Genomic DNA, 27,951 nt, shown 5'->3' with positions numbered 1-27,951 from the left:
TCTGTGGTATAGATAAGGCTCGCAAATTATTCTTCTCCAGTGTGACAGTAGGATGGGAAGGCGTTACATTTTTATGAAGCGGTCATTCATTTCAATTTTGAGAATTTAGCCTCAAAGATGAAAAAGCTAAGAAACTCGAGTTTGTCAATGGATTCTCGCTGATGAAAGATTGTAAGAAAAAAAATCTCTCTACTTATATTTTGTAAAAATGAAAAAACTAAGGCAGAAAAAGGAAATGCTGACTACATAGAAATGAAAAAGCACAAGAACAACTTGTATAAAACATTAGAGTAAAGAGGTCACCTAACGTAATAAACTCTCCTGGGCACAAGCAGAAAATCACTGAGCCTACTGTGTATATGAGAAGAAAAGAATCAAAGAATGAAACACTACAAAGCAGACTTCGCTGGTTTGGCAAGTGTCTGGACTTCACCATGTCCTCCCTTCCTCTTTCCCTAACCTTTGCCCTGCATCTGCTCTGCTTCCCTGCTATTTGCCTCCTAAGGTTCTAAAATACTGCTCAAAGCATTTCTAAAGCCTTCCTGACATATGACAGTTTGTGTATGAATCATTTTATTTAAGAATTAGGACAATCTCTTTTGTTTGAAGTGGAATAAATTGTGCTCCAATTTCAGATGCTTATGAAAAATACATTGTGCTTCAGCCCAAATATGATGTGGCATAAATCACTCCGGCCCTCATATTCTAGGGCAACTTTCAGATTGGAAATTAAATTACATGCTGTCTAATCTATTATTATTTTAGGCAAATCCCTGATTATCTTCTACTTTGAATGTTTTATTATGTAGCCATGACATCAGGCCCCTGCGTTGGTGCTTATTTGAAGAGGAGAAAGAAATAATGTCTAGATATCTGGCTTCAGTGGATGTTGGCCAAAATGTCTACCACAATTCATCTAGTAGACCGGAAGACCAGATGGACATTATAAATTATATTCATTCTTGTGGGAACTGGGCATTTTTTCTAGATTCGTTTGGGTGTAAAGTACTGTTTGTTTCTAGTGTGATCCAAATACCAGATCTGCCCAAAGTTGAATGCAGTCGTGCAGCTCAGGCCACCGCCATGTTTGGGAGTTGTGATTTGTTTTTTGACAGTAGACCTTTATTATCCTTTATTGTAGAAATCTCATTAGTAATTTTTGGCATGCCACTCTACCAATGTTGAGCTTTGTTGATTGAAATAAAGACCATGTTAGGACCTGACTGACAACAAATCTAATTAACCTGAACCACACTCTGGAACACCTTTTGAAATCATGTTGCCTTGTAAAGTAAACTATACCCTTTTTTTTTTCCTTGTCTAATAAACTGAGAGGCTATCATCGAAAGATGGTCTTCTATCAATCCTCAGGCATGCTAGTTTTTTGTTTGTTTGATTGATTTTTTTTCCTAGCCTCTGCCTTGACCTCCTTTCTTTTTTCTCTCATCTTTGCCTGGATAAATCCTCAAATTTCTGTTTATGAGTTACCATTCCTGACTACCCTATGTAAAATGGTTTACCTAGATATCCTCTGCTTCAGTCTTCTGTGTCTATCCCAAATATAATGTAGTAAATAATTACGATTTGAGTATTTACTTATTTTTCAATAGTTTTCCTAGCTAGCATGTAAGCTGTGTGCCAGGGCAAAACTGTTTAGCTGGTTAGATTGTATTTCTAGAACCTAACATCATCTCTGACACTAAAGGCTCAGCCAGTATATATGAAATGAGTTTCAGTGAATGAGTTTAAAAACTGGGGTCACATATATTACTTATGTTATAGAAGAGTTAATATTCAAAATAAGATGGTATAGTTTGGTTTCCTGTTAGTTCTGTTTGATGATTGTGGTTGTTTAATAAGAATGTATTGAGTGCCTGGCTGAGTTCTACGGGGGATGTTTAGAGTTCATATGGTCCTTGTTTCCCAAAGAGCACTTAATCTAGTAGAGCACTGGCAATGCATACAGGGATGGTTGAATACAAGGAAATAGTTAACTACTGGCTGATTGTAGAGTCAGCCTCTAGGCTTTAACTCTCATGTGCTGGTAAAGTAGTATTGTAGATTTGGCAACAGTAAGTTTGCTGTCTTATCAGTTTTAATTTGCTTTTTAACATTAATTGAGCTTTAATTCTGGGCTACTCTCTCTATGATGTCATCCTTAAAATAAATATTTGAGGGCAATTATTATCTGCATTTTACTAATAATAAAAGTGAAGACAAAGAGGTAAAATAAGCTTCCCAGTGTCATACAGCGGACAAAGTACAGCATAAGGCTTCAGATCCATGTTTTCTCATTCTGAGTTTAGAAAGTTTTTCTCTATACCTCGTTGCCTTTCTTACATTTACTCTTGAGCAAAATGGAAGCAAACCCTTTCTCTTTTGCATGAGAATTTGACCTTTGGTTAATTCTCTAATTTTGATCAACTGATAACCTCTTGGATGTAGTACACCAACTTGGTTACTAAGCAATATTGCTTCTGTCATGACTGTGATTGCCTCTGTACTGGGAGGAATTATAAATTAATTATAAATATCCAATAGAGTTGCCATACTATTGGGCTTCCCTGAATAAGGTGACTTCTAAATACTTTGTGCCTTGAGGGGTACCCTGGGAGCTATGCCTGTGGGGTTGATGTAGCAGATCCTGTTGAGCATCAGACTTTTAACCAGGGCAACTTTCACTTCCCCTTATGTATATCTTGTCTCTTGGTACCTGAGCAAATGTGTACATTGCTACAGAAGAATCTTGCAGGAGAATGCCTAATGCTGTACTGTTGGCAAGCTGTGATTCAGGGTTCCTAGCATGTTAAGTGACCAGTGTCAGGTGTGGCTCATGGTAATCTTAGCCAGAATGTTTGATTGAGTTCTCAAACCATTAAAGAGGGTTATAACAAGTAAAACTCTTAAATGTGTTTCCATATACATGACAAATATCTTCAATAATCAGCTTTGTCTTTTAATAGTCATTGGCCTATCACGAATGAATTTGGGCTCTTGAATTTTAAGATACTATTTGGACTAACTCCCCTACTTTAATCAAATTGATGCCTCAAAATGAGAAATTTCATCTACTTCTCCCTGTGCTCCAAATAAGACTGTTGAATGTTATTTCTTTGCTGAAAAATAGTTACAAACTCACTGAGATGAAATATCCCCATAGAGCCTAGAGATTTAATTTGCTTATATATCTTATTGTAATAAAGACAGTGGTATTGTGGGTCAGGTACTGGATTTTGAAATGAATATGCAATATATTTTTATTTTTTTATTTTTAAGTGTTAAATAGCTTCCCATAATACTGTTGTATTCTTTTAAAATATGGAGTGTTGCTCTGATTCACAGGAGTCAGAAGAAAATGGTCATGAGTGTGGTGTTCACCAATACACACAGTGTTAGAGAAATGCATGCATGACATACAGGTCACCCTAAAAATGACTTTAAGTTAAACTAACAAAAATATTAATATCTAAAGTAAACTAACTGGGACAATTTCTAATTAATGCAATTGCACCAGGCAAGGATAGGGCAGTTTGATTAGATAAGGTGAAAATAAAAGCTTGGCTTGATTTTGTAAATTGTCAGAGAAAACCATTGTAGCTACCCCAATATTTCATTGCAAATGACACTAATTAGACATTTCTCCCCCCAACTCTTGCTTTCTCAGAGGGCAGAGGTCTTAGGCTTAGTTCTCCACTTCAGCCTGGTTACTTTCCAGGTAATTAAGATCATTTTAAAAGTTATCTGAAAAAATATAAAAAATGGCTAGATTTTGTACTATGTAGCATTACCTCAGACCTTACTAAAAAATAATGACATAACTGGAAGTTTTGTACTCACTTTACTCCATTTTTCCTTATTTTGTCTTATTTTTAAAACTGTGTAGCTAACGGGGTTTATTCTTTTCTTTTTGGTGTGCATGTCTGAATTTTAACACGTCTTGATTTGGATAATCGCTTGTTAACACTGGGGATGTGGAAGAAGATAAAAGCTCTTTGTTGGCCGTGTGATTATAGAAATTTTTTCCCATTTGTAACTTGTACTTTGATTCTCTGAAGAGTGAAAACAGAACAGAAAGGTTTTCAGATTTTATGACGCCAAGTTCATCAATGCATAAGAAGAGAGATGTACATCTAGGTTTATTTGTTAATTTATGTTTGGCATGGGTGTGCTCAGCTGTCCTAACACCCTTTCCTTAAAAGGCGACCCCTTATCCTTTTCATTACTTTTGCATCTTGGTCAGAAATCTAATAGCCATTACATTCTGTTGGTTAGTGTGGATGGCCTTCCATGCACTTTGGATTAGTCTAGTTTTATAGTAAGTCTTAAGATTGAATAATGTAATCCCTTCAACTGTGGTTTTTTTTTTTTTTTCTGGAATGCTATAGTAATTTATGTGCTTTTCCGTATAAATTTAGGATCAGCTTGTCCATAGCTACAAAAGAAAAAGAAAAAAAAAAAAAGAAAAGAAAAGAAAAGAAAAAAGAAAGAAAAGAAAAGAAAAAGAGAAAAATCCTGCAGAAGTTTTTATTGGAATTGTATTAAATCTAGAGGTAGGGATGCCTGGGTGGCTCAGTGGTTGAGCATCTGCCTTCAGCCCAGGGTGCAATCCTGGAGTCCCGGGGTCGAGTCTGGCATTGGGCTCCCTGCATAGAGCCTGCTTCTCCCCCAGCCTGTGTCTTTGCCTCTTTCTCTCTGTATCTCTCATGGATAAATAAATAAAATCTTAAAAAAAAATCTGGAGGTAATTCGGGGAGAATTGACATCTTCTATTTTTATTTTTAAAACGATTTATTTATTTGAGAGGGGGCTAGCGCAAGTTGGGGGAGGGCCAGAGAGAGAATCTCAAGCAGGATTTCCCCCCACCCCACTGAGTGTGGAGCCCCATGGGGGGCTCAGTCCCAAGACCCTGAGATCATGACCTGAGGCAAAGCAAGAGTTGGACATGTAACCAACTGAGCCGCTCAGGTGCACTCCTCCTCCCCCAACACTTTTATTAGATAAGCCTTCTAATTGGTGCACATCTCTTTCCATTCATTAGATCTTCTTTGACTTCTTTCATTGATCCTTTATAGTTCTCTGCAATAGATTCTATACCAAATTATTTCCTTTTTTGGAGCCATTATAAATGATACTTTGGAAAAAAAATTAGATTTTGAATTGTACATTTCCAGGATGTAAAAATATGGCTAATTTTAAGTGTTGATCATGTACCCTGTGGCCTTGCTAAACATGTTTGTTAGTTTTAAGGAATTTTTGTGTGTGTGTGTACATTTGTTGTGGTTTTCTATGTAAACATCAGCAAATAGGCACAGATTTATTTGTTCCTTTTCAATCAGTGTATCTTTTATTTCTATTCTTGACTTATGGCACTGGCCAGGATTCTTAGGACAGTGTTCAATAAGATGATAGATATAGCATTGTTGTGGATGCCATTTATTAGGTTAAGAAAGCTCTCTTCTACTTTCAGTTTGCCAAGAGAGTTTTCTGACAAATTTTGTATAAAATTGGTACCATTTCTTCTTGAAGGTTTGATAGAAATTGCTAGTGATACTCCAGATTTGGAGATTCCTTTTCAAAAAATATTCTTTTCCCATTGGCAATTTCTTTAATAGTTACAGGATCATAAATGTTATCTATTTAATTTTCTGTCATTTTTTTTGCAGTTTGTAGGTTTTAAGGAATTGATTCATTTCATTGAAATTCTTGGAATTGTGTACACAGATTTGTTCATATACTGCCTCATTATCCTTTCAATGCCTGTAGGATTTGTAGTGATATTTTCCTTTCTATTCTCGAGTTTGGTAATCTGTGTCTTCTCTGTTCTGGTTTTCCAAAGATTTTTCAATTTCTTTGACCTTCTATAAATCAGTTTTTGGATTTATTGACCACCAATGTTTTTCTTTTTTCAATTCATTGATTTCTGCCTTTAGCTTTCTTATTTTCCTCCCTCTACTTCCTTTTCATTTATTTGGACTTTTTTTCATAGTTACTTAAGATGAAAATTTTGAGACATTTTTTCTTTCTAATGGAAGCATGTAATGTTATGAATTTTCAGCTATACTTTAGATATGTCACAATTTTAACATATTGTATTTTCATTTTCATTCAATTTAAAGTATTGTCTAATACTCGAGATTTTTTTCATTCATGGATTATTTAGAAGTGTATTGATAACTTCCAGGTATTTGAGGGAAATTTTCTCTTAATTTTCTGTTACTGATTTCTTTCTCTTAATTTTCTGTTACTGATTTCTAGTTTAAAACAATTATGAGGGGCAGCCTGGGTGGCTCAGCGGTTTAGCGCTGCCTTCGGCCCAGGGCGTGATCCTGGAGACCCGTGATCAAGTCCCATATTGGGCTCCCTGCATGGAGCCTGCTTCTCCCTCTGCCTGTGTTTCTGCCTCTCTCTCTCTCTCTCTGTGTGCCTCTCATGAATAAATAAAATCTTAAAAAAAAAATAAAACAATTATGATCTAGAAACATACTGTATACAATTTAATTATTTCCAGTTTGTTACTATTTGTTTTACAAACTAGGATATGGTCTATCTTGGGGAATGATCTAGGTTCATTTGCATAGAATGTATATTCTACTGTTGCTGGCTTGAGTAACCTGTAAATGTCAATTACATTTAGTTGAGTGATGTTAATTTTCAGTTCTTTTTTTTTTAAGATTTTATTATTTATGAGAGAGAGAGAGAGAGAGAGGCAGAGACACAGGCAGAGGGAGAAGCAGACTCCATGCAGGGAGCTTTACGTGGGACTCCATCCCTGGACTCCAGGATCACGTCCTGGGCCAAAGGCAGACACTCAACCACTTAGCCCCCCAAGCATCCCATAATTTTCAGTTCTTCTCAATCCTGGCTGATTTTCCTCCTACAGGTCATAGCTAGCGCTGAGGGAGAAGTGTTGAAATCTTCAACTATATTTGTCTATTTATCTATTTCTCTTTTCTGTATTGTTCGTTTAGGCTTCATATATTTAGCTTTATTTTTTGTACATACCCAATTAAGATGGTTCTTTTTAATGACTTGACCCTTTACTGTTATGGATTGGTGTCTCTTTAATATCTTTTCCTGAGCAATTTAGATTTTTGTTATTTTCACATGCTGAGTAATTTGGGTCTTATTATGGATACTTTGAATATTGCACGAGACTCCAGATTCAGTTAAAATTTAGTAGAAATTGTCTGATATTTCTATTTTTCATAATCAGGCTGGTTAGGTTCAAGATAGTATTTTGACCCACTGGAACAAAGTTCCAGTGTTGGTTCAATTCTTAAATCTTTTCAGTGTTGTTTGCATTTGTCACATGTGTGAACACCCCAAGGCCAGCTTGAGGCTTTTGTGGTGGTTTATCTACTAATTCAGTTCTCAAAGTTTTTGGCATGCTGAATAGGATCAAATCTGTACATGTGCAGTTGAAGGTGAGCTCAGGTGTTCAAAAAACCTTATGAGATCACTTTTCAGGCTCTTCTCTTTGTCTTATTTCCCCAGAAATTTTCTGTTGGCTGATGCTTCTCTTTCTCCATCCAGAGTACAAGAGGCTTTAGTTACCTCCCTCCTCCATGTGCTTCTGCGGATGGGTCAGCATCCTGCCAAGCTGTTGGAGGACAGACAGAAACAAACAAACAAGCAAACAGAGGTTGGCCCCACCCTTTTGTAGCCCCAGTTCAATCAGATGAAGAGGATAGTTCCTCTCCCTTAGAGTTTGGCTCCTGCCAGCTCCCATTGCAGCAGGCTGTGTCTGTCATGACAGATTGCTGTGGGCTGAGGTGTAGGACAGTGGAGAATGGAAGGAAAATGGGATATCTTTGCCCTCTCGGCCAGAGTATCCTTTTGGAGATCTGTGAGCCAGCACTTGAAGCCTCCTACTAGAGTTCTTTCCACACTGCCCACTGCCAGTGTGTTGAGTTCAGGCCAGGGTATACCAGAAGAGAAAAAATGGTAAGCTCATCACAGGATTGGTGGTTTTTCAAATTCTGGTCTTCTCCATTTTTTTAAACAGTCTTTCATCAAGATGCTATTGTTCAGTTGGTGTGATTTAAATGAATCTATACCAAATATTATGGTGGTTGAAACATGTCAGAATGCAAAAGTATGATGCCTTGATTTGATAACTCTGTCTTTAGGAAACCGATGTGACAGCTGTATTTCTTATAGATTACTCCAAATTATTACTATCAATTTACTTCAAAACTTTTAATATTTTATTTATTTGAAAGAAATAGTGAGAAAGAGAGCACAAGTGGGGAGGAGAGGGAGAAGCAAGCTTCCCCGCTGAGCAGGGAGCCCCTTGTGGGCTTGATCCCATGAGCCTGAGATCAAGACTTCAGTCTAAAGACAGGCTTAAACAACTGAGCCACCCAGGGGCCCCTACTTTAAAACTTTTTGATTGTAGAGTAAAACTCAGACTTTCCTGATGAATGAAACTATATAGATTGTGCCTTAATTACACTTTTTTCAGTACTCTACCCTGGAGTCACTATGATTAATAGGAAATAAGTAAATCTTGTGTCTGTGAAACCCCAGGAAAGATGATGAGCTTTGAGTTAAATGCATTGTCAGATGTTTTGCTTTTAGACCAAATATACAAAGAGAGGCAACAATCTATATGGTTTTTACAAGGGAAAGTAACCTGTTGAACTATTTTTTTTTCACCATGTTCAACAGAGTACTTAGGAAGAAAGAGATTAATTCATTTTTAATGCTAGGAAAATACAGTCATTAAAAAGTAGATAATATAAAATGCCAGAAATGCTTTTAACATTACAAGAAGTGCACTTCTTTCTTAAATAGCTTGCTACTTTTGGAGATATAGATATGCTAAAGTATTAAATATTAAAATAGAGGTTGCTTTTTAAAATGCAGTGTTTCTTATCAGAAAAAAAAAACAGTTTGAACAAGCATTTCTCTTGTATAATTCATGATATTGCTAATAAGATAGTCTAGGAGAATTATTTGTTAGGCTTTTGAGAATGAATAGATTTTTTTTTTACAAGAGAATATTCACTTGTTCATGTCTTCTTAAATATATATGAATACTGTTAGACTGTGTGGGATAGTCACTTGGCAGATTTAGTCATACTAATGTGGTTTCTTCTTGTTTAATTGGAAACACTAACCAAACAGGAATATTGATGTGAATTTTACCACCTTGAACATTATCATAACTCAGCAATACATTCTGAATCTTGATGATGGGAAAATAAATTTTGAAAACTGTCCCTCTGAACACTTCTACTCTATGATTTTCTGGAAGAGGAATGAATATCACTTGTTTTTCCTTTAAATTTTTAAACAATTTTTGTAAGCAACCCAATAATCTGGAAATGGGCATTCGACTTAAAAAGAATACTCCTCTCTTTGATTTTAACCCTTGTGCCTTCATCCATTGGCATATTAGTAGCTTTATATGGTAGTAATAAGCAATGGACAGTTGACCAAGCTCTTTCAAATAACTTTCTTTAGAGTTCTGTGCTGCATCATCAGTTCAGAAAGAAACACGGTTTATGCAAAAGTCATTCATAGGATTTAGATACATTACACCTGAGTTATCATGGTGGATATAGTTTTAATATGCAAGTGTTGATTACTCCAAGTGCTTTACCAAACTCTATGTACCTGTATCGTTATGTAGCTACATAGCATGTGAAAAATAGAAATAATTTCTCAGGGCAAGTTGGTGAGTGCCTTTTCTTAATTATATTGTGCCTTTAAAAGCAGTTATCCAGTATTAATGAGTATTTTTAAAAGATAGCAAATCTTTGGTTTTGGTCACTTAAATTGCATAAATAAAATATTGTGTTATGTAAACATAGAAGATTAAAAATATATTAAATAGGAATATACAATTCTGAAACATTATTTTCTTGAGGACTATCTCATTAATGTAAAGAAAATTTTGATATATAAAATTTTCGTGTTAACCTAACGTTACAGTCCCCTTGGGCTTCTAAATGAATTGAAATCAATGTTCATTATTATATGGCACCTATAAGACCCACGTCTAGATGTTCTGTGGAAGTTTCCATGAATAACATCTGATATTTTTTTCTCTGATTAGCTATGCACATTGTGGGATTGTAACCTGTTGCCAAATGGTTTAATATTTAACAATACTGGGCAGCCCCAGTGGCTCAGCGGTTTAGCGCCGCCTTCGGCCCAGGGAGTGGTTCTGGAGACCTGGGATCGAGTCCTGCATCGGGCTCCCGGCATGGAGCCTGCTTCTCTCTTTGCCTGTGTCTCTGCCTCTTTCTCTCTCTCTCTCTGTGTCTCTAATAAATGGATAAAATCTTAAAAAAAATAATAAAATAAAAAATAAAATCGTCTACACAGTGTGTAGAATTAAAGGGGTAAAAAAAAATTAACAATACTTACATAAAAGCCAAACAATATTTTAGAGCATCCTAGATTTTAAAATATTAGTTAGATTTTCTTTGAGGAAAAAAAAGTTCTTGTAAACTCACAGAATTAAAGGCCATTTTGGTTACTTCGAGGAATCTAATTACTTTAATTCTTAAAACATATTAGCTATTATTTCCATGAGTGGGAAAAATGAAGATCCCTCTTGGGGCATTCAAATGCTAGAGCCCTTTACTCTACAAGTTTTTTGCAACTCCTCTCTGGTTTTGGCTGATAATGACATATTTTTATGATGCTTAAGTAAGTTTTCATGCTTCCGGAGAAAACTTAAGAGACTAACTTGGTTAGTAAGTTCTTGGGGCATATTAGAGAACCACCAAAACTCAGTTAACTCAACTATCATAAGCAAACAGTGCAGAGGGACATTGTTTATTTACTTAAAAAGAAGGATATATTGAGAGGAACATTTGGACATGTGCATATAATTTATAGGGCTGAGAATCAGTACCCTTTTAAGGACAATTCCCATGTATTGAGCTGGGAATAGTAATACAAGTAAAATCTGACATAGTTTCTGCATAAAATTCTTTTTCTCCCAGGATGTTGTAATTTTGAGAATTCCTTTAATTACTTCATCCTTAACTATTTGATTCTTATGTACAGAATAAGTACAATCATAACAGCAGGTGTTCTTTTTAATATAAGAAAAAATGTAGGAAGCCTTTTAATCTTAATATGCTACTGTATATGAGCTGCTTGTTTAGAATTATTAATAAATAAGACACTTAATGGCACTTGGGTGGTCTATTTGTGAATATATACTTTTTCTTTCCTTATTACAGCTTTCAAAATGGAGACATTTAGAATAGCCAGAGCTCGTTTATTTAACATTTTGGAGACTATTCTCATGGCCGTTGGAAATGATTAAACCTAGGCCAAGAAAAGTTTAGCCTACCAATCATAGAATCAAACTAAATAAGTTTTATCCATAGGTTCAGTGTTTAATTCTTATGATTTCTGGCACTATTGTGGTCTCCAGTGATAAAAGTCAATACTGCAGAATTCAGGACCTGAAGGCATTTATTCTTTAGTCCTCTCTAGGCGCCAAAGAGATTGACATGCAAAATAGACCTAAGAAGAGCATATTGAATGAAATCACCATTTACAAATCCTTGAAATCCTCATTTACAAATCAATCTGAGGGTAGGATTAATCATTCTGTCAAGATTGCATCCACATGAGTATATTTTATTGATCAAATCTTAAAATAATTTGTTAGAATAAATAAATTTTGGAGATAAGATGAAGTTATCCAAAACAACCCTTCTCAGAGTGTTTATCTAGATCTTCGGGATCCATGGGACATTAAGGAGAATTTCAGGGTGAGGTCACATAGATTTGGCATGGTGGTAGGGAGGCATGTAAGGGAGGCATGTAAGGGAGATGTTGCTAGAAAAATATAGCAAAGTCATGTTGCATCTCTATAAAATGGCCAGTTACAACATGATATGTATCCATGAAGTGTGCCTGAAATAGGGAGACAAACTCTCCAAAACTTATCAAAACTATTCACCCCAACCTGTTCTTTGGTTCTTTAAAGGACATGTACACCATCAGAAGTAGTCTTGGAAATACCTGTAAAGACTACTAAACCCTACGTATGTTGGACCTTTTAAGAGAGACAGGGATAATAAAAAGTTCTATAGACGTGATCAGAAAGGGAGATTTTTTTTCCTCACAGAACCGGAGCTTAAGTTATTGGAGTGAAGGAACCGTAAAGAATTATTTGCCTGGAGGCCACTTGAACCAGATGACATCTAGACTTGAAAGATAGACCCTGCAACCAGAATAAAGCTACATTTTGTTTAAAAGGAACACACCTGTTTGGAAAAGGCCTGGAACAGTATTATATGTCAAGAATCTATTATAAGTTCAAAAACTGTGAGTTTGGTGGCCCATGCATAGTTCCAAAAAAAAAAGGATCCAAGAACCAGAATCCAAAAATATTTTTGCTCAAACATGAATAGGGAGCTCAATCTGACAATTATAGCAGGAAGAAGGATAATATTCTGAGCTTGGAAACAAACATATGAGCAAAAAATAGGACAAATCAACATTCGACATGAGAAACGTAACTAAGTATTTACAGGGAGAGCATTATGCAGGATAGTGAGGCTACAGAAGACACAAGTAGGGTCCAGGAGGTTAGCAGCCTGTAGGGGGAGAACTTTCTAACAACTAGAGCTGTTGATGGGGGGGATGCAGAAACGCATAAGGTAGTAAGTTGTGTGTCACTGGAGTTTACACCATTGCTTCACTGGAAAGTTGGGGAGGGATGAGTTGTGCCAAAAGTAGAGGATTTAACTCGACAAATATTTGTTGTTCGCTATTTTGCACTCTCAGCTAGATTTTTTTTTACCTCCAGTGTCCTTTGCCAGTGAGTTTTGTGATCTGGGGAGCATTGTTAAGAGACGGTTCAGGTGGAAAAACTGAAAACTGAGCAATTGTCGTATAGTGTGGTGTTCTGGATGAAAACAATGATATATTTCCCATGGACAGTAAGGGACAACCTAGGCCAAGTTTGTCTGGTTTAACTTATTCTGGAAACAGAAATAAATGAGACATGCATAAGAAGGGGGGAATCTGTGAAGTCATTACTAGGAAATGAAATTTACACAAAGGCAAGATAAGAGTTGCATTTTAGAAATATTGATAAATGAATGTCAAATCATACATTTCTTATGAGACAATTTCGTTACTTTGGCAACATAGACATTATTCCTCATTTCTGATAAGCGGTGTTCCTTTCATTCCCACCTGTGGCTTTTCTCAAAGTGTCTCCAAGGGACATTAATGCTTAGGTGAAAACTAATTAACATTTTAAACTGTAATATATACACAGTAATTTAGGGGGAGTTTGTTTGCTTAATTTTACTGTCAGTACAGCATGGAAAGATACCATGGTGATTCCTTTACTTACACTTCTTTAAAGGATATGGTTTTGAAATGTTTAATTAAATGTAATGGCTCTTTTTATCTTGGTTATTTTTTCTTTCTTTGGTGGCTGAAATTATTGAAATATAAGCTGGATAGTATAAACTAGGGTTTTGTAGTACAATTATTTCTCTTGCTGTCAAGCTCTGTTAACCTGGCTTGTTTAAGGGCAAGTATAAAGAGGGATGCCAGGTGGCTCAGTTGGTTAAGTATCTGCTCTTGGTTTCGGCTCAGGTCCTGATCTCAGGGAAATTGGGCTTTGTGCTCAGCATGGAGTCTTCTTGAGATTCTCTCTGCCTCTGTCCCTCCCGCTGGTGCTCTCTCTCTCTCAAATAAATAAATAAATCCTTAAAAAAATAAGCAGATATAGGGACAGGTACATGTGAGAGTTTTTAAAAATATATATAATAGCTTTATTGAGATATAATTCATACACAGTAAAGTTTACCATCAAGGTATACAGGTCTATGGATTTTATTTTAAAGATTCTACGTATTGGAGAGAGAGCACTCACACAAGTGCACAAGTGAGGGGAGCAGCAGAGGGAAAGAGGGAGAAGCAGACTCCCTGCCTAGCAGGGAGTCCTGTGCGGCACTTTATCCCAGGACCCTTCATCCTCATGACCCGAGCCGAAGGCAGATGCTCAACTGACTGAGCCACCCAGGCCCCCCTTGATGGGTTTTATAAAATATTTGCAAAGTTGTCTGTTGATTATTACTAACTCCTCACAGAACATTTTAACCATCTCAGAAGAAACCCTTTACCCATTAGAGGTCATTCCTCTTCTCCTTTTTCCCAATACCTGGCAAACAGGAATCTGCTGTCTCTATGGGTTTTTCCATTCTGGACATTTCATACATATGCACTGTTTCTTTCACTTAGCATAATGTGTTCAAGATTTGTCCATGCTGTATCACATATCTGAATCTCATTCCTTGTTTTCACTCAGTAATATTCCACTGTATGGGCTCTCCATTAGTCTATCCCTTTATCAGTTGATAGGTGCCTTGTTTTTACTTTTTGTCTATTATGGATAACACTGCTATGAACATTTGTATACAAGTTTTTGTATAACATACGTATAGGAGTGAGATTCTTGGGTCATACGGGAGCTATATGTTCAGCCATTTGAAAAATACCAAACTCTTTTCCAAAGTGACTGTGCTGCTTTACAGTTCTCCCAGTCATGTGTGACAGTTCCAATTTTCCACATCTTGGACAACACTTGATACTATTTTTCCTTATGAATATAGCCATCCTAATGATTATGAAGTGCTACCCAATTGTGGTTTTGATTTGCATTTCCCTCCTGGATAATGATGTTGAGCATCTTTTCATTTGCCTTTTGGCCATTTGCATATTTGCTCTGAAGAAATGTCTGTTCAGATTGGTTGCCCATTTTTTAATTAGGTGATGTTTAAAACATTTTTGAGGTCTAGGAATTCTTTATGTATTCCAAATGCAAGCCCTTTAACAGATATATGATTTGCAAATATTTTCTACCATTCTGTGCATTGTCTTTTTACTTTCTGGGTGATCTTTGATGCACAAAAGTTTTAAATTTAGATGGTCTTTGATTTATCTATCTTTTTTTCTTTCATCACTTGTGCTTTGGTGTTCTAAATAACTATTGCCTAATCTTGGATCATAAGTATTTACTCTTAAATTTTCTTTCAAGTGTTTTATAGTTTTAGCTCCTATTTTTAGGACTCAACTCCTGTAGCTGTACCTTTCAGATAACACTTGTTTTCTGCATGAGGCAGGGGTCCAGCATCACTTTTTAGTATGTGTGGATATCTACTTGGGCTCACATAATTTGTTGAAAAGACCATCTTTTCCCCACTGAATGACCTTGGCACCCCTGTGAAATATCAGTTGACCATAAATGCAAGGATTTATTTCTGGATTCTCAATTCTATTCCATTTTTCTCTATTCTTTTGCCAGTACCACATTGTCTTGAATTACTGTGCTTTTGTAACAAGACAAGAAATTGGAAAATGTGACTCCTCCAACTTTTTTCTTCTTTTTCAGGACTATTTTGCCTGTTTGGGTTCCCTTACATTCCCATATGAATTTTTGAATCAGTTTGTCAATTTCTGCAAAAATGGCAGCTAGGATTTTGATAGGTATCGTATTGAAACAGACTGATTTGGGGAGTGTAGCTATCTTACTAATGTTAAGTCTTGTCATCCATGAATATGAAATAAATATCTTTCCCAAAGATATTTGGGATTTTTAAAAACATCTTGCAATGATGTTTTGTAGTTTTCAGTGTACACGTCTTACTCTTCCTTTGTTACATTATTCCTAAATATTTTTTCTTTTTGATGCTATTGTAAATGGAATTGTCTTCTTGACTTCGTTTTCAGATTGTTCATCATTGCTAGTATATAGAGAAATGCCATTGCTGTTTTTTTTTTATTATAAGAGTTTTTTATTTGTAAGGTAACCACATCTAATTTCTTAAAAATGTTCCTGCCCTTCCATTTTCTTCGCTTCCCATTATTAAAATAAGAAAAGCTATATAAAATAAAAAAGAAAATCTAAGATGTGCTCGAGTTTTGTTATTTCAACTTATGAAGTAAAAAGTTGGAAATGCGTCTCTTTCTGATGTGTGCTATGTAGTGGTCCTCGGCATTTTTGGTCTTTTGTGATATGTGAGTATCTTTTGTCATCTTCCGTCTTGTTAATGCTTGTGAGCCTGCACGATTGGAACTGAACCGTGCTGCTTTGCTGCAGGTGAGCTTTCATGGACAATTAGTGTCGTAACTTACAAGTTGTCTTAAGTATTTACCATAAAGACCTCATCTCTTGATGGAGCACTGCTGTTCCGGGAGCTTTATCTTTTTTGAAGCATTTCCCGTTAGCCTTTTATTTGAGACAAGTTGAACAACTGCTCCTTGTTCTGTGCCTGGGATTTTTTTTTTTTTTTCTTATGAGAAGCATTAGATCTTTCAAATGTAATGGTTATTTTTCTTTACTTATCTTGTTTGGTGTTGCCACCTCTTAGTAACTGTCAGGGCCCAAGTTGGTTTATTCATCTGGCAAGAATGGGAAATGCTGTCTTCTGCCTGTTTGGCTCTGTCTTAATTTTGACAAGTCATGTGTGTTTGATGCCACATGAAGTGACTAGTTCCAGCAGTTTGCAGAAGTCAACCAATAAACCTTCAGTGTAACTCTACTAATTGCCTTTATTTTTTAAGATTTTTAAAATTTATTTATTCAAGAGAGAGATGGAGAGAGGCAGAGACAGAGGGAGCCTGCAGGGTGCCTGATGTGAGATTAGATCCCAGGACCCCAGGGTCAAGACCTGGGCCAAAGGCAGATGCTCAACCACTGAGCCACCCACGTGCCCCCTACTAATTGCCTTGTGATTACTCATTTAACCTTAATGTCACCGTGGAAACAAATACTTCAAAACAAGGGTATTTTTTCCCCTAAAACTTTACCATTATCTGGGTACTTGAAAAGATAAATCTAACTTGGCCTTCAAAGATTGTTAGGAGATCTTTATGGCAAACCTGTAACATTTTAACATATTTTAGTATTATCATTCTTTGTCTTTTTTATTGGGGTAAAGTTGGTATATATTAGTTTCAGTGTACAACATCATAACTCGATTTTACATACACTACAAAGTGATCACCACACTAAATTTAGTTACCATCTGTCACCATACAGTTGACCCCCATCACCATTTTTGGCTACCTCCTCACCCCCCTTCCCCTCTGATAACTACCAGTCTATTCTCTGTATCTATGATTTTGGTTTAGTCTGTTCTTTTGTTTTGCTTTATAGATTCCTCATATAAGTGAAATCATACAGTATGGAGATTCTTCAGAAAATAAAAAATAGAACAACCAAAGGATCTGGCAATTTCACTTCTGAATATTTATCCAAAGAAAACAGGAACAGTAAATCAAAAAGATATGTGCACCCCTAAGTTCATTGCAAATATTAGTCACAGTAGTCAATATATGGAAACAACCTAAGTGTCAGTTAATAGGTGAATGGTGGTGGTGGTGGTGGTGGTTGTGGTGGTGTGCATGTATGCATGAATAAAATGCTACTCAGCAATAAAAAGACGGATATTCTGCCTTTTACCACAACATGAATGGAGCATTGAAATGAGTCAGAGAAACGTGATGCTTTTTTGTATGTCTATTTGTATCTTGCAACCTTTTTTCAACTAATTTGAGTTCTGTTTTTTAGTGACTACACTCAGATTTTTAAAATATGTGACCATATATCTTCACATAGAATTACCTTTATTCTTCTTTCCAATCTTGATATCTTTTATTTCTTTTCTTTACTTAACTGCCCTGTGAAAGTGTGATTTAAATAATTAATTCACCAAAGGTAAGATGCCAACTAATTGGTTGTATTCTCCTACATTTTACTAGGATTAATTGGAAAATCTGTTTGTGAAGGATTTAGCAGATAACACAATGCAATTTATATGAATTAAAAGTAATCTCTATCTTCAGGAAATATATTTGAATTTAGAGGCATATCTGTATTTCTGATTCATAAGTCTAAGTTAATGGCTGAGAAGTTTCTTGCTCAGAAATAAAAACAAACATGCATGCACACAAAAACAAAACAAACAAAAACTCCAGGTCACATGAAATTTTTAGAATATATAAACACTCAAATAAACTTCAGCTTCATTAAGAGAGCTCAGAAATGTTTGTTAGAGGACAGCTGTAGACTCCAAATTAGGTGTATGAAATGACCAGTGTTGCAAATGCTTTTGTAATAATCAATTACTGTTTATTCTTATTTGGCCCAATTTAAAATACAAAGCTTTTCTAATTCTATTTCAAATATCTTCATTAGATGTACTTTTTTCTTTAGAGAAAGAGAGAGAAAAGAGTGAAGTGTGGCGAGGGACAGAAGGAGAAAGAGAATCAGAGAGAATCTTCAGTAGGCTCCATGCCAAGCAAGGAGCCTGATTCGGGGCCTCATCTCACAACACCCTAGGTCATGGACCTGCACTGAATCAAGAGTCCGACACTTAGCAACTCAGCCACCCAGGCACCACATTAGATGTGTTTTTAAAACATACTAACTTTATTGTCTGTATTTCTGCTTGCATTTTAAAATTTAAGGATGTGTAGCAGGTTTTCCTTAGGAGACCTCAGATATGACCAGGGGCCCAAAGACTTAGCTTAGTAATACCTACAACAGATAGCCACTCATTCTGATAGCCAGCTGGGATTATCCATATTTTGATTATATATAAATAAAAGTATTGGGGGTATTATACTGGCAATTGCTTTATCAAATATTTATTTAATATATAATCTTCATTTTCATTTGAGCAGGGGCTTGGAGACATTCATTCAGTTTTGTTTCTTGGGATCAAATCCTGGAATTTTGCCTTTCACAAGCTTTCTTATTTTTATAAGAAATTCCACAAACAGCTTTAGATTCTCAATTAAATCAATATATTGTTTTAACATAATCATTGTTTTTTTAGGTATTTGATATGATCAGTATCATGAAACATTACTCAATATTAATGCAGCAGAGATACTTAAGAGTCAAAGAATATTAACACTTTATGTTATGAAAAGTCATCAACCATGAGTTGTTGTAGAGAAGTGAAAACCCTCCAATTAGTTTTTACATATGTTTGAAAATTTGTATCCATCCATCTAGCTATCCATCCAGCTGTCCAATAATATCCAAAAGACTTGTAATAATAAACTTATCAGCAGTATGCAGGCCCTATACCGGGACTGCAAATAATTCTACTTTGCAATGGTAGATGCAATATTTTAAATTGTATGCTATTCTCAAACATATTTTCTAACATTTATATTTTTAGTATAATTCAGTAATTGATAAGATCCCCCAAATATTGTTTGGTCTTTTGTAATTAATTTTATAGCATTAAGAATGTAATTTATGGTAGAAACAATGTTTCTAAATGGCTACTGCATTATGATATTATGTCATAGAGGGCTTTTTTTTATAGAGTGATTTTTTGATCATCAGTGTGACTAAAATCATATTAGGGGAAATTTTTGGCACAAAGCCCTAGCCCCTTCTTTGGAAATGAGTTAAATCGTGTGTTGTGCATTTGAAAATCAAGACTTACCTGTGTAGAAAAACAGAGTAGGAAAGAATAGGTGTGTTCTTTAATATTGGTTTTGAATCATTTTCATTTTCTACTCTTCTAGGCTCTTTTTAACCTGAGTGATCTTAACCTGATACTAGAAAAAGATGTACTTTTGTTAAAAATTTTGCAAAGAATTTCAGAACATTCAGTGTTTGTATGTCTAGGGCTTGTTGTTTTCTTTGTTGTCTTCTTTGGCAATATTTGCTGGTTATCCCCTCATCTGCTTAGTTTGACGTCATCACCCTTTAAAAACAGGAGTCTTGTTCTAAGTGGCATGTTTATTACTTTAGAAAGTGAAGTTGATTTTATTTCTATGAGAATTTATAGTTGGACACTTTTCAAACAGGGACCTTAGGTAAAGCAGATGTGTCTGCATACCTCATGGAATGTGTCTCATTGGTATTTATAATCTGACTTACTGAAACCTGTTTGACAGAAGGTTCTGTAATCTGAAGAATTTTTCCCTCTAATTGTAATACAATGATCATCTTTTGGGTTCAAAATTGCTGCTTAGAGTATTATCTCTTAGGTTTCTCTATGTTAACACAATTATGCAATTTCATTGCATATTATTGTAGTCGTTCTCTCTACTTCTTTGCAGGGATTGTATTACTAGCTATGCTTTCTGGATTTGACATTTTATTTACAAAGTCATATTTGAATATCTGCCTTTGAAAACAATGTCAGACTTGAAATATTGTTAAGTCTCTTGTGTTCTGTTTAATTGAACATATGCATGTAAAATGGTAATGAATTGTAGTAGTCAGTTTCACTGTTAGTGGTGACTATTACTATGACAGAAATACTAAGGATTTTTCAAACACTTTTCAGCATTAACTTGACATCTACTGTGTGTTACTCATAAAGATCTAATGAATTGGTAGAATTATTCTTAAATACATAAGTACATACAAACATGTGTACTACCATATGTAAGAGACAAATTGGCTTACAGTTTAGCAAGGGATGACTAAAAAGCAACATATTAAAGACAAGAACAGCTTGATGTGGTAACACAAAGAAGGAGCACTTGGTCCTTGACCCTCCTGTAGATGATGAGAAGAGGCAGTAATGGAAAGCTTTGTAAAAGGTTGATACTTAGACTAAGTTTTAAGAGATGAATAAAATGAACCAGGAAAATTAGTGACAGAAGGACGAAAGGTGAAGGGAATGAAGGACGTTCTAGCAGAGAGAGGGGTCACTGGCACAAAATACACGTGGGGAAAAAGCTTAAGTCTGGCAGAGAGAGTGGCAGGATAAAATTTTGTTCGAATAAAGCATAACTCTGCTCAATTTAGGCTTTAACTGGCTCATTTTGATAGCTCATGTTGAAAAGTGGAAGTTGTGGAGGATGAGCCATGGGATAGGAAGACCAATCATGAGTTGATTGTCCATTCTGGTAATGGACAGTTTAGACTCTTGAGAAGAGGGGAAATATTGCATGATCATTTATATCAGTTTCTGGGGACAGTCCAGGTAGATGCTAGTTATCTCATTTATATTATTAATAGCCCTCCCTTTATCCCTTTCATTCTCAAAAGTGTCTGGTTTTGGTTGATATTTTATATCTAATCAATATATTAGACATATCAATTGGGTGTGGGTGGGTAATGGAGAGGGAGCAGAGTATCTTTCAGATTCCTAGGAGAATCTTCCAGGTGGATGATGTTGCTTTTAGTGGAAACAGAGGTGACAAGGAGAGCCAGCCTATGGAGTTGAGTCAGGAGATGGGCTAGGGAGGTAGAATTTATTCTGTAGCTCATAGGATTGAGATTTATGCAATTCCTTCATGTCTAATTGTCTAGATGGTGATGGGATATATGAATCTGAAGCTCACTGAAATGATCTGGGGTGAAATTCATATTTAAGAAAGATTATTCTATAGGCCAGATCATTATCACCTCTCTGTTATTCCTCTTGGAATAATAGGAACTTTAGAAGAGAAAATGGTAGAAAATGGAATCCTCAGAAATCCCTACCTTTGAGATGAGTGGAGGTAGCATAGTTATAAAAGATTGAGAAAATAGTGGAATGAGCATGAGTATATTGGTGTGTGACTGAGGGAAAGAAATTCTAAGATGGAAAAAGGAATCCTTGATGTTCAGTGTGGCAGAGAAATGCTGTAAGACAAAGACCTAAAAGTACCTATGGGATAGCAGTTCATGGCTTTGGGGCCCTCGAACAGTTTCAGTCAGCAGCCCTGACTAGAGGACTGAAGAGGAGGTAAGCAAATATCTCAGTGAAGGGAGACCACTTTTTAAATAATTGTATATTAGAAGAAAAAAGAGAGCTATGGCACCCAACTGTCAATGGCCCTCAGGGGACAAGGAAAATTTTTAAGAAACTTGTATATATTTCTGCACCCACATTGCCCCAGCAGGGTTTTTGGACTATTGCTAATATAGGTGCTGTATGGAGAAATGGTTTTCCAGCCAGAGTTTGGGAAGCTCTGGGTTCAGCAAAGTAAAACAGGTTTCTTTCCTGGGTGTCTCAGAGCCTTTAATGTACTAATATATTTTGCTTGTGTCCAAAATGGGAAATATAATACACAGTGTCTCCTAGACATATTTGGCAACTAACTGGCTTTTTTTTTTTCCTTTTTTAAAGAACTACAAGAGCCTTAAGCCTGGAGGTATCTACAAGTCAAACACACTCTAGTGTGGTAGTGGGGTATGGCACCAACTAGTAGTGTGATTGTAGACATGTCACTTAAATCTGCTGAGCTGAGTTGTCTCTCCTGTGAAATGGAAATGATCTACACCCTTCCTGCAAGGCAGATATCCAGCAGTTTGCACACTTCCAACACTACCCATTGTTTATGGCAGCGACTCTTCTAATTGGTGTTAAATATCTTGACTGTCATCCCTACCTAAGCTGGCAATGCTATTATGAGGCTTAAAAAATAAATCTGCAAGACAGTTAGCATAGTCCCTGGGAGTATTATTTTGCTATTATTAATTTTTTGGTATTATCACCGTTATCATCCCAAGGGACACATCTAAAAAAACATTTCTTTCAGTTAAAGGGGAAAGACAGAGAAAATAACAGAGAGAAGAAATGACTAAAAGCTGAAGGTGCCAGCTGCCAGTGCTCTGAATTAAGTGTGAAAGGGTTTTTGAGAAGACTGGGGTGTGGGGCGTGGAGACTGTACCATGGATATAGGACTAAGTTTGGAGGAGTAGGAGGTAGGGAAGAGACAAGAAGTTCAGGAACAACAGAGTCTTGATTGAAGAGAGTTTGCATTGATCATTTATTTTCCTGTCCAAACGCTTCTTGCTTCTTTTCTTTTCCCTGTGTCATTTGTATTTGAACATAACACTGGTTTCAGGAGAGAAGTAGGATAGGCATTTAAAAACCAGATACCTTTCTTCTCCTATTTTCTAGAAACAGACAAGTAAGATGTGAAATCAATATGTCCTAGGGGAAGCGACAGTAGACATTTAAGAAGCTTATCAAAACCAAATTTAAATTTAAATTAAATTTAAATTTTAAACCTGTTTCATTTATTGAAGGTTTTAGAAACTAAGGGCCGTAATCTGTCTTCTCCACCTTATCACATTGCTAAGCCTTTTTCAGAGTAAAATTATGTACATATATACTATTTTTTCCTTTAACCAGTTTGAAGTTGGTCCACTATTCTTTCTAAACAAAACTTAACTAGTGTTAATCAAAGGTTTCAAAGGCTGGGTTTTATATTCAACACTGCTTTATAGAAGAGAGGCAACCTATTATAGTGGATGAATATACAGACTCTGGAGCCAGACTGTCTGGCTCTGTAATCTACAGGCTCTGTGACCTTGGGTAACTTACTTAACCTCTCTGTGCCTCAGCTTCTTCATCTGTAAAAAGTTTTGGTAATTTCGAAACTAGTCTATACAGTTGTTATGAAGCTTTAGTAAGTTAATATTTGCAAAGGTCTTAAAAATGGGCCTGGCACAGAGGATTTATTATACGTAAGAGCACATGTGCGCACGTGTGTGTGTGTGTGTGTATGCGTGTGTGTATGTGCATGTGTTTGTATGTGTGTTAAATCTAATAAAAGGTGGGGTCTGTTAGGATGAAAAACCTAGAATTATCAATTTTATAAATTGCTGATCTGATTATTGCTAAGCAATTTGAGAATTACTGACACCAACCCAAATTTAATTTCAATTCACTGGCTTTTGGTGTGCTAATCCAAGAAATGCTCTAAAGGCTCCTGAGATGATGACATTGATGTCATCATGCTGTTCAAACATGACTCTGTGGCTGATTTTGTCTCTCTCTTTTATGAGTAAAAGATTAAAACAACAAAAACCTAGATTTTTCTCATGTTGGATGAAAGCATAATGTTTTACTTTTTACATTGGATCAGGTAGTAGCCTAGAGCATCTACATTCATATTGTGTTCTGATTGCTCATGTGCAAGCTAAAGTAACACCATTTTCTTTATCATTATTTGATGAGACTTGTCACCCCGCTTTATGAACAGCAAATTCTTAGCTCAGGGAGCAGCCAGGGGCAGGTCATAAAATAAAGGATTATAGAGCAAAGATATTAGTGAAATAGAAGCATCAGCACTTCTTACTGTATTTAACTCAAAGACGATGAGGTCTGCCTGGGGAGCTAATACTACTTAACTGTGTTTGGGCAAAAAGCCAAAAGGAAATTGTATTTCAAAGAGAGGAGGTCTGGCATGCCATATGCTGTGTAATCCTGGTCAGTTAACAGAGATGTATGGCCATTTAACACACACACACAAAGACTAAAAATGAAACTTTTATGTTAAAGAACACAATGTTGACATAGTTGGAGGCTGAAGGGCAATTGATAACATATCAGGGCCTTAAATTATTCGAGTGAAATTTATAGGGAAACAGAACCCGCATCTTTGACTGCAGGGTAAGTTTCATATGAACTTAATTTGTGCTTGGCACTCTCTGAGCCAGAGAACCAGTAATGATGATCATGCAGATGGGTGAACAAAAGGTCATTTACAGAAATCACCTAAGTGTCCCAGAGAGCCAGGACTGTCCATAGGGAATTCTGGATATAGTAAAGTCAAAGTCTGTCCAAAGAAGTTGTATTGCAGGGTAAAGGGAGCTCAACACGTGTTCTTAGATATATTGAGTATTCTGTGCTTGAAAGTTGCTAGCTTTTTAGTATTGTTTAGAAAGCAAGGGATCCATCCTCTCCTTCTTCACCACTGTTGTTTCCTTGGATCACGAAAAAGTTGAGGCCAGTTGCCCCAGTTGGCCATGGCTTTAGGATAGCACCAAACTGTGAAATCCCAGCTGTTGGCTTCCATGGCTTTCTAAATTTGACGATTTGTCCTTGTTGTGCTCTGTGAGAGTTCTCTGAAGCTGCCAGGCAGCCTGTATAGTTACTGATCAAATGTTGCCCAGCTCTGGGCTTTGTGTGACTTGCCCAGCTTCTGATTTTTTCCAGCTAGTCACTTGGGTTGCTTTTGTCCCTGTTCCTAAAGGGCTTGGTGTACTCATAAAAAAAAAAAAAAAAAAAAAAAAAAGGCTTTCTGCCCTTTTAATGGAAGGTATATGACTTTGATTTCTTAAATATACCTACAAACACTTGAGGATGTATTTTAAAATGTCTCATCCCTTCCAATTATGGAAACATACATGCTGCATTCTTGATGGCATTGATCTGTTCATTGCTTTGAGTTTCATTGCCGGGAAGAATATATGCCTCAAAAACCTAATCACAGGTCTTTTTCTCCTCAAAATGCTTTCTTAGGCTGGAGTACCTTTGTCAGCATCCTGAAAACAATATTAGAATTTAGGACAGATGATGTAAAATGTCTATGTAGAAAGCCGTGTGTTCAATTCTGTTTTCTAATTCATTCATGTGTTTATTCATTTAGCATTTATTTTTCAATCCTGGAAATATATTTAAAGTAGGCAGACAAAAGTTCACATAATGCTGTCTACAATCCTTAATCTCTTTTCACTCACACATACATACGCACATACCCCACACACCGCACACCTTTTAATTTTGAGGGCAAGGGCAGTTGGGATATCCAACAATGCCTACTTATGTCCCAAATCAGTAGATTATGTTGAGTGATGCTTATGGACTCCTTTAAAAAAAAAATATTTTATTTATTTATTTTGAGAGAGACAGAGAGAGAGGCAGAGACACAGGCAGAGGGAGAATCAGGCTTCTCGCAGGGAGCCCGATGTGGGACTCAATCCCCAGACTCCAGGATCATGCCGTGAGACAAAGGCGAATGCTCAACCACTGAGCCACCCAGGTGTCCCTGCTTATGGACTCCTTAAGGACATGATATATTGGTTTGAATATAAGATAATGGTATATTGACAGTTCTGTTTATTTTATCAGAGATCCAAATCCACTCTACACTAGAGCTTCTGTTGTGGTCAATGGATATTTGTTAGGACAAGACAGAGCTGTTAGGTTACAGCTGAATATTCTCCCAAGGGCATAGTTCACGTTCAGCTGCTGGTGAAGTTTCTATGTTCCATATTTACATGAACTTCACATGAAAGGACGGCTGTGTTTGCTTCTGAGCAGATCCCCAAACGAGAATGGGTTAGGATTCATACCGTCTTTGATCAAAGCCAGTCATAGAAGACACAGTGGGATGGAGTCTCCTGCTTGGCTTAAGCCAGTGAGAACTCATGCTTCAGTGGGGATGGGGTTGGCTTCTCCTGCATGAGGCAGGCATCAATGAATGAAAATCTGGAGATTTTTAAGAAATGGGAAGGGGTGGGGTAGATGGCTAGGGAGACAACACACACAACTCTGATGCTTAATAGCAGAGGTGCTGCTGGGTTGAGGTCTTTGGACCTCAATAAAAACATGAACACATTGCTCATTGTTCGTAATTCTTTTTCCAGTTTTGTTCATGTTTGAGTTTCACAGCCTGAAATTGCCTTTTTAAAAAATTATTATTGTTAAGAAGTTAAATGTGGCAGGGCACCTGGGATGGCTCAGTTGGTCGAGTGTCTGCCTTCAGCTCAGGTCATGATTCCAGGATCCTGGGATTGAGCCCCACATCGGGCTCTGTCCTCAGCGAGGGGTCTGCTTCTCCCTCTGCCTCTGCCCTTCCCTCTGATCCTGTGCTCACATGTGCTCTCTCTCTATTTCTCCCTCTGAAATAAAGTCTTTAAAAAAAAAAGTTAAATATGGCTTAACTGAGATTTTAGGATGGTAGATCACAACTTTTAAAATTCCAGGTACATACAAAGATGGATGTCTGCACGGCCTTTTGCTGGTATCTTCCCAATGTAGTATCTGCTTGTAAAAGCCTTACCTCCTTTTCAAGGCTGGGCTCTGTGACAAAGCCTTGGCCCATTTCTCAAGTGGGACATCTTTGCTCCTCGGTGCTCACACTGCTTTTTGCTTGTCTGCCCCCATCAAATTTTGATGCTGTGTCCTCTTATTTCTTGGCATTCGTGGGTGTGCCATTTACCCCTCAGGAGCAGAAAGGATGCAGGTGCAAGGGACTCTGCCTGGTATCTCTGTAAGGTGCAGGGACAGAGGGCAGAGCAGCAAGGAGCCTGGGGTGCTGGCAGCGGAGTGGTAGGCAGACCAATGCTTTATCCGATGGCAGGGTTGGGGTTGGAAAGAACTCGAAGAATTAGAGAATACAATGCCGGAAGGGTGTGTGGCAGTTGCAATCGGAGAAGAAGTTCAGAGCTTCAGACCTTCAGCTTAGGGAACTTTGGAGGAACAGTCAAGGGCAGCAGCAGAGTTTGCCTGGGACATTGGGGAGGAGGACGTTTCAATTTGCGTATCTGTGACATAGTGACAAGACTCATTTTTGCGTGACAAGCATTCAAACTGCCAAAAAAAAAAAAATTGTATATTACTTAACCTTTCATCGGTGTGTATGTATTGTGCGTCCTGAGAGCTCATCTTCAATGTTAACTCAAGTGTTTTATTGGGGTAAAATGGCAAATTAGCAGATGCATGCTGGAAATATTTTTTAAAGTTTTCGTACAGCTCTGTTTAAACCTCATTTTTCCATAATGACAGTCTTGTTCATGCCCAGGGAAAGGAGTTCTGTATAATCACTCTTCAAAGAGCATAGGAAGTGTTACGGTTAAAAATAGACAATGAGCACTGAGAACATTAAGTTTCCAATAGCATTCTAACCTGTTTCTCCTAATCCTGGTGCCCAGTCTCCTCCCACAGAAAAGCCTCCCACAAAATGTCACACCCAAGGAACTAATCCACGTGGATGTGTTAGAAATTACACCTGAAAATGGCAATTACCTCACTCTAAATCTGTGATGAATTTTCCTATTAACAAGAGCCTCCTGGAACTTTATGCACATTCTCGATACTATTTAAAATCCCTTTCTTCAATGAGGACTTTATTTCCTGTATTTCTGAATTTTCCAGCTAGCATCAGTGAATTATTACACATACAAGGAAATCTACTGTACGTTGTTTTCTGTGATGAGTGCGTTGTTTAATTAGACGGGATTGCTAAAACTGA

At 36.7% G+C, this 27,951-nt stretch overlaps 1 protein-coding gene across 2 annotated transcripts in view; it reads left to right on the top strand.

Moving 5' to 3' along the window:
• GPC6 (glypican 6) overlaps nucleotides 1-27,951 on the top strand; it is a 1,085,955-nt gene that overhangs the window by 211,531 nt on the left and 846,473 nt on the right. The window lies entirely within an intron of this gene.

Source organism: Canis aureus, chromosome 17 (genome assembly GCF_053574225.1).
Source record: "Canis aureus isolate CA01 chromosome 17, VMU_Caureus_v.1.0, whole genome shotgun sequence".
Lineage (NCBI taxonomy): Eukaryota > Metazoa > Chordata > Mammalia > Carnivora > Canidae > Canis > Canis aureus.
The sequence above is the reverse complement of the archived record's forward strand: the minus strand, read 5'-3'. Positions and strand labels throughout refer to the sequence as shown.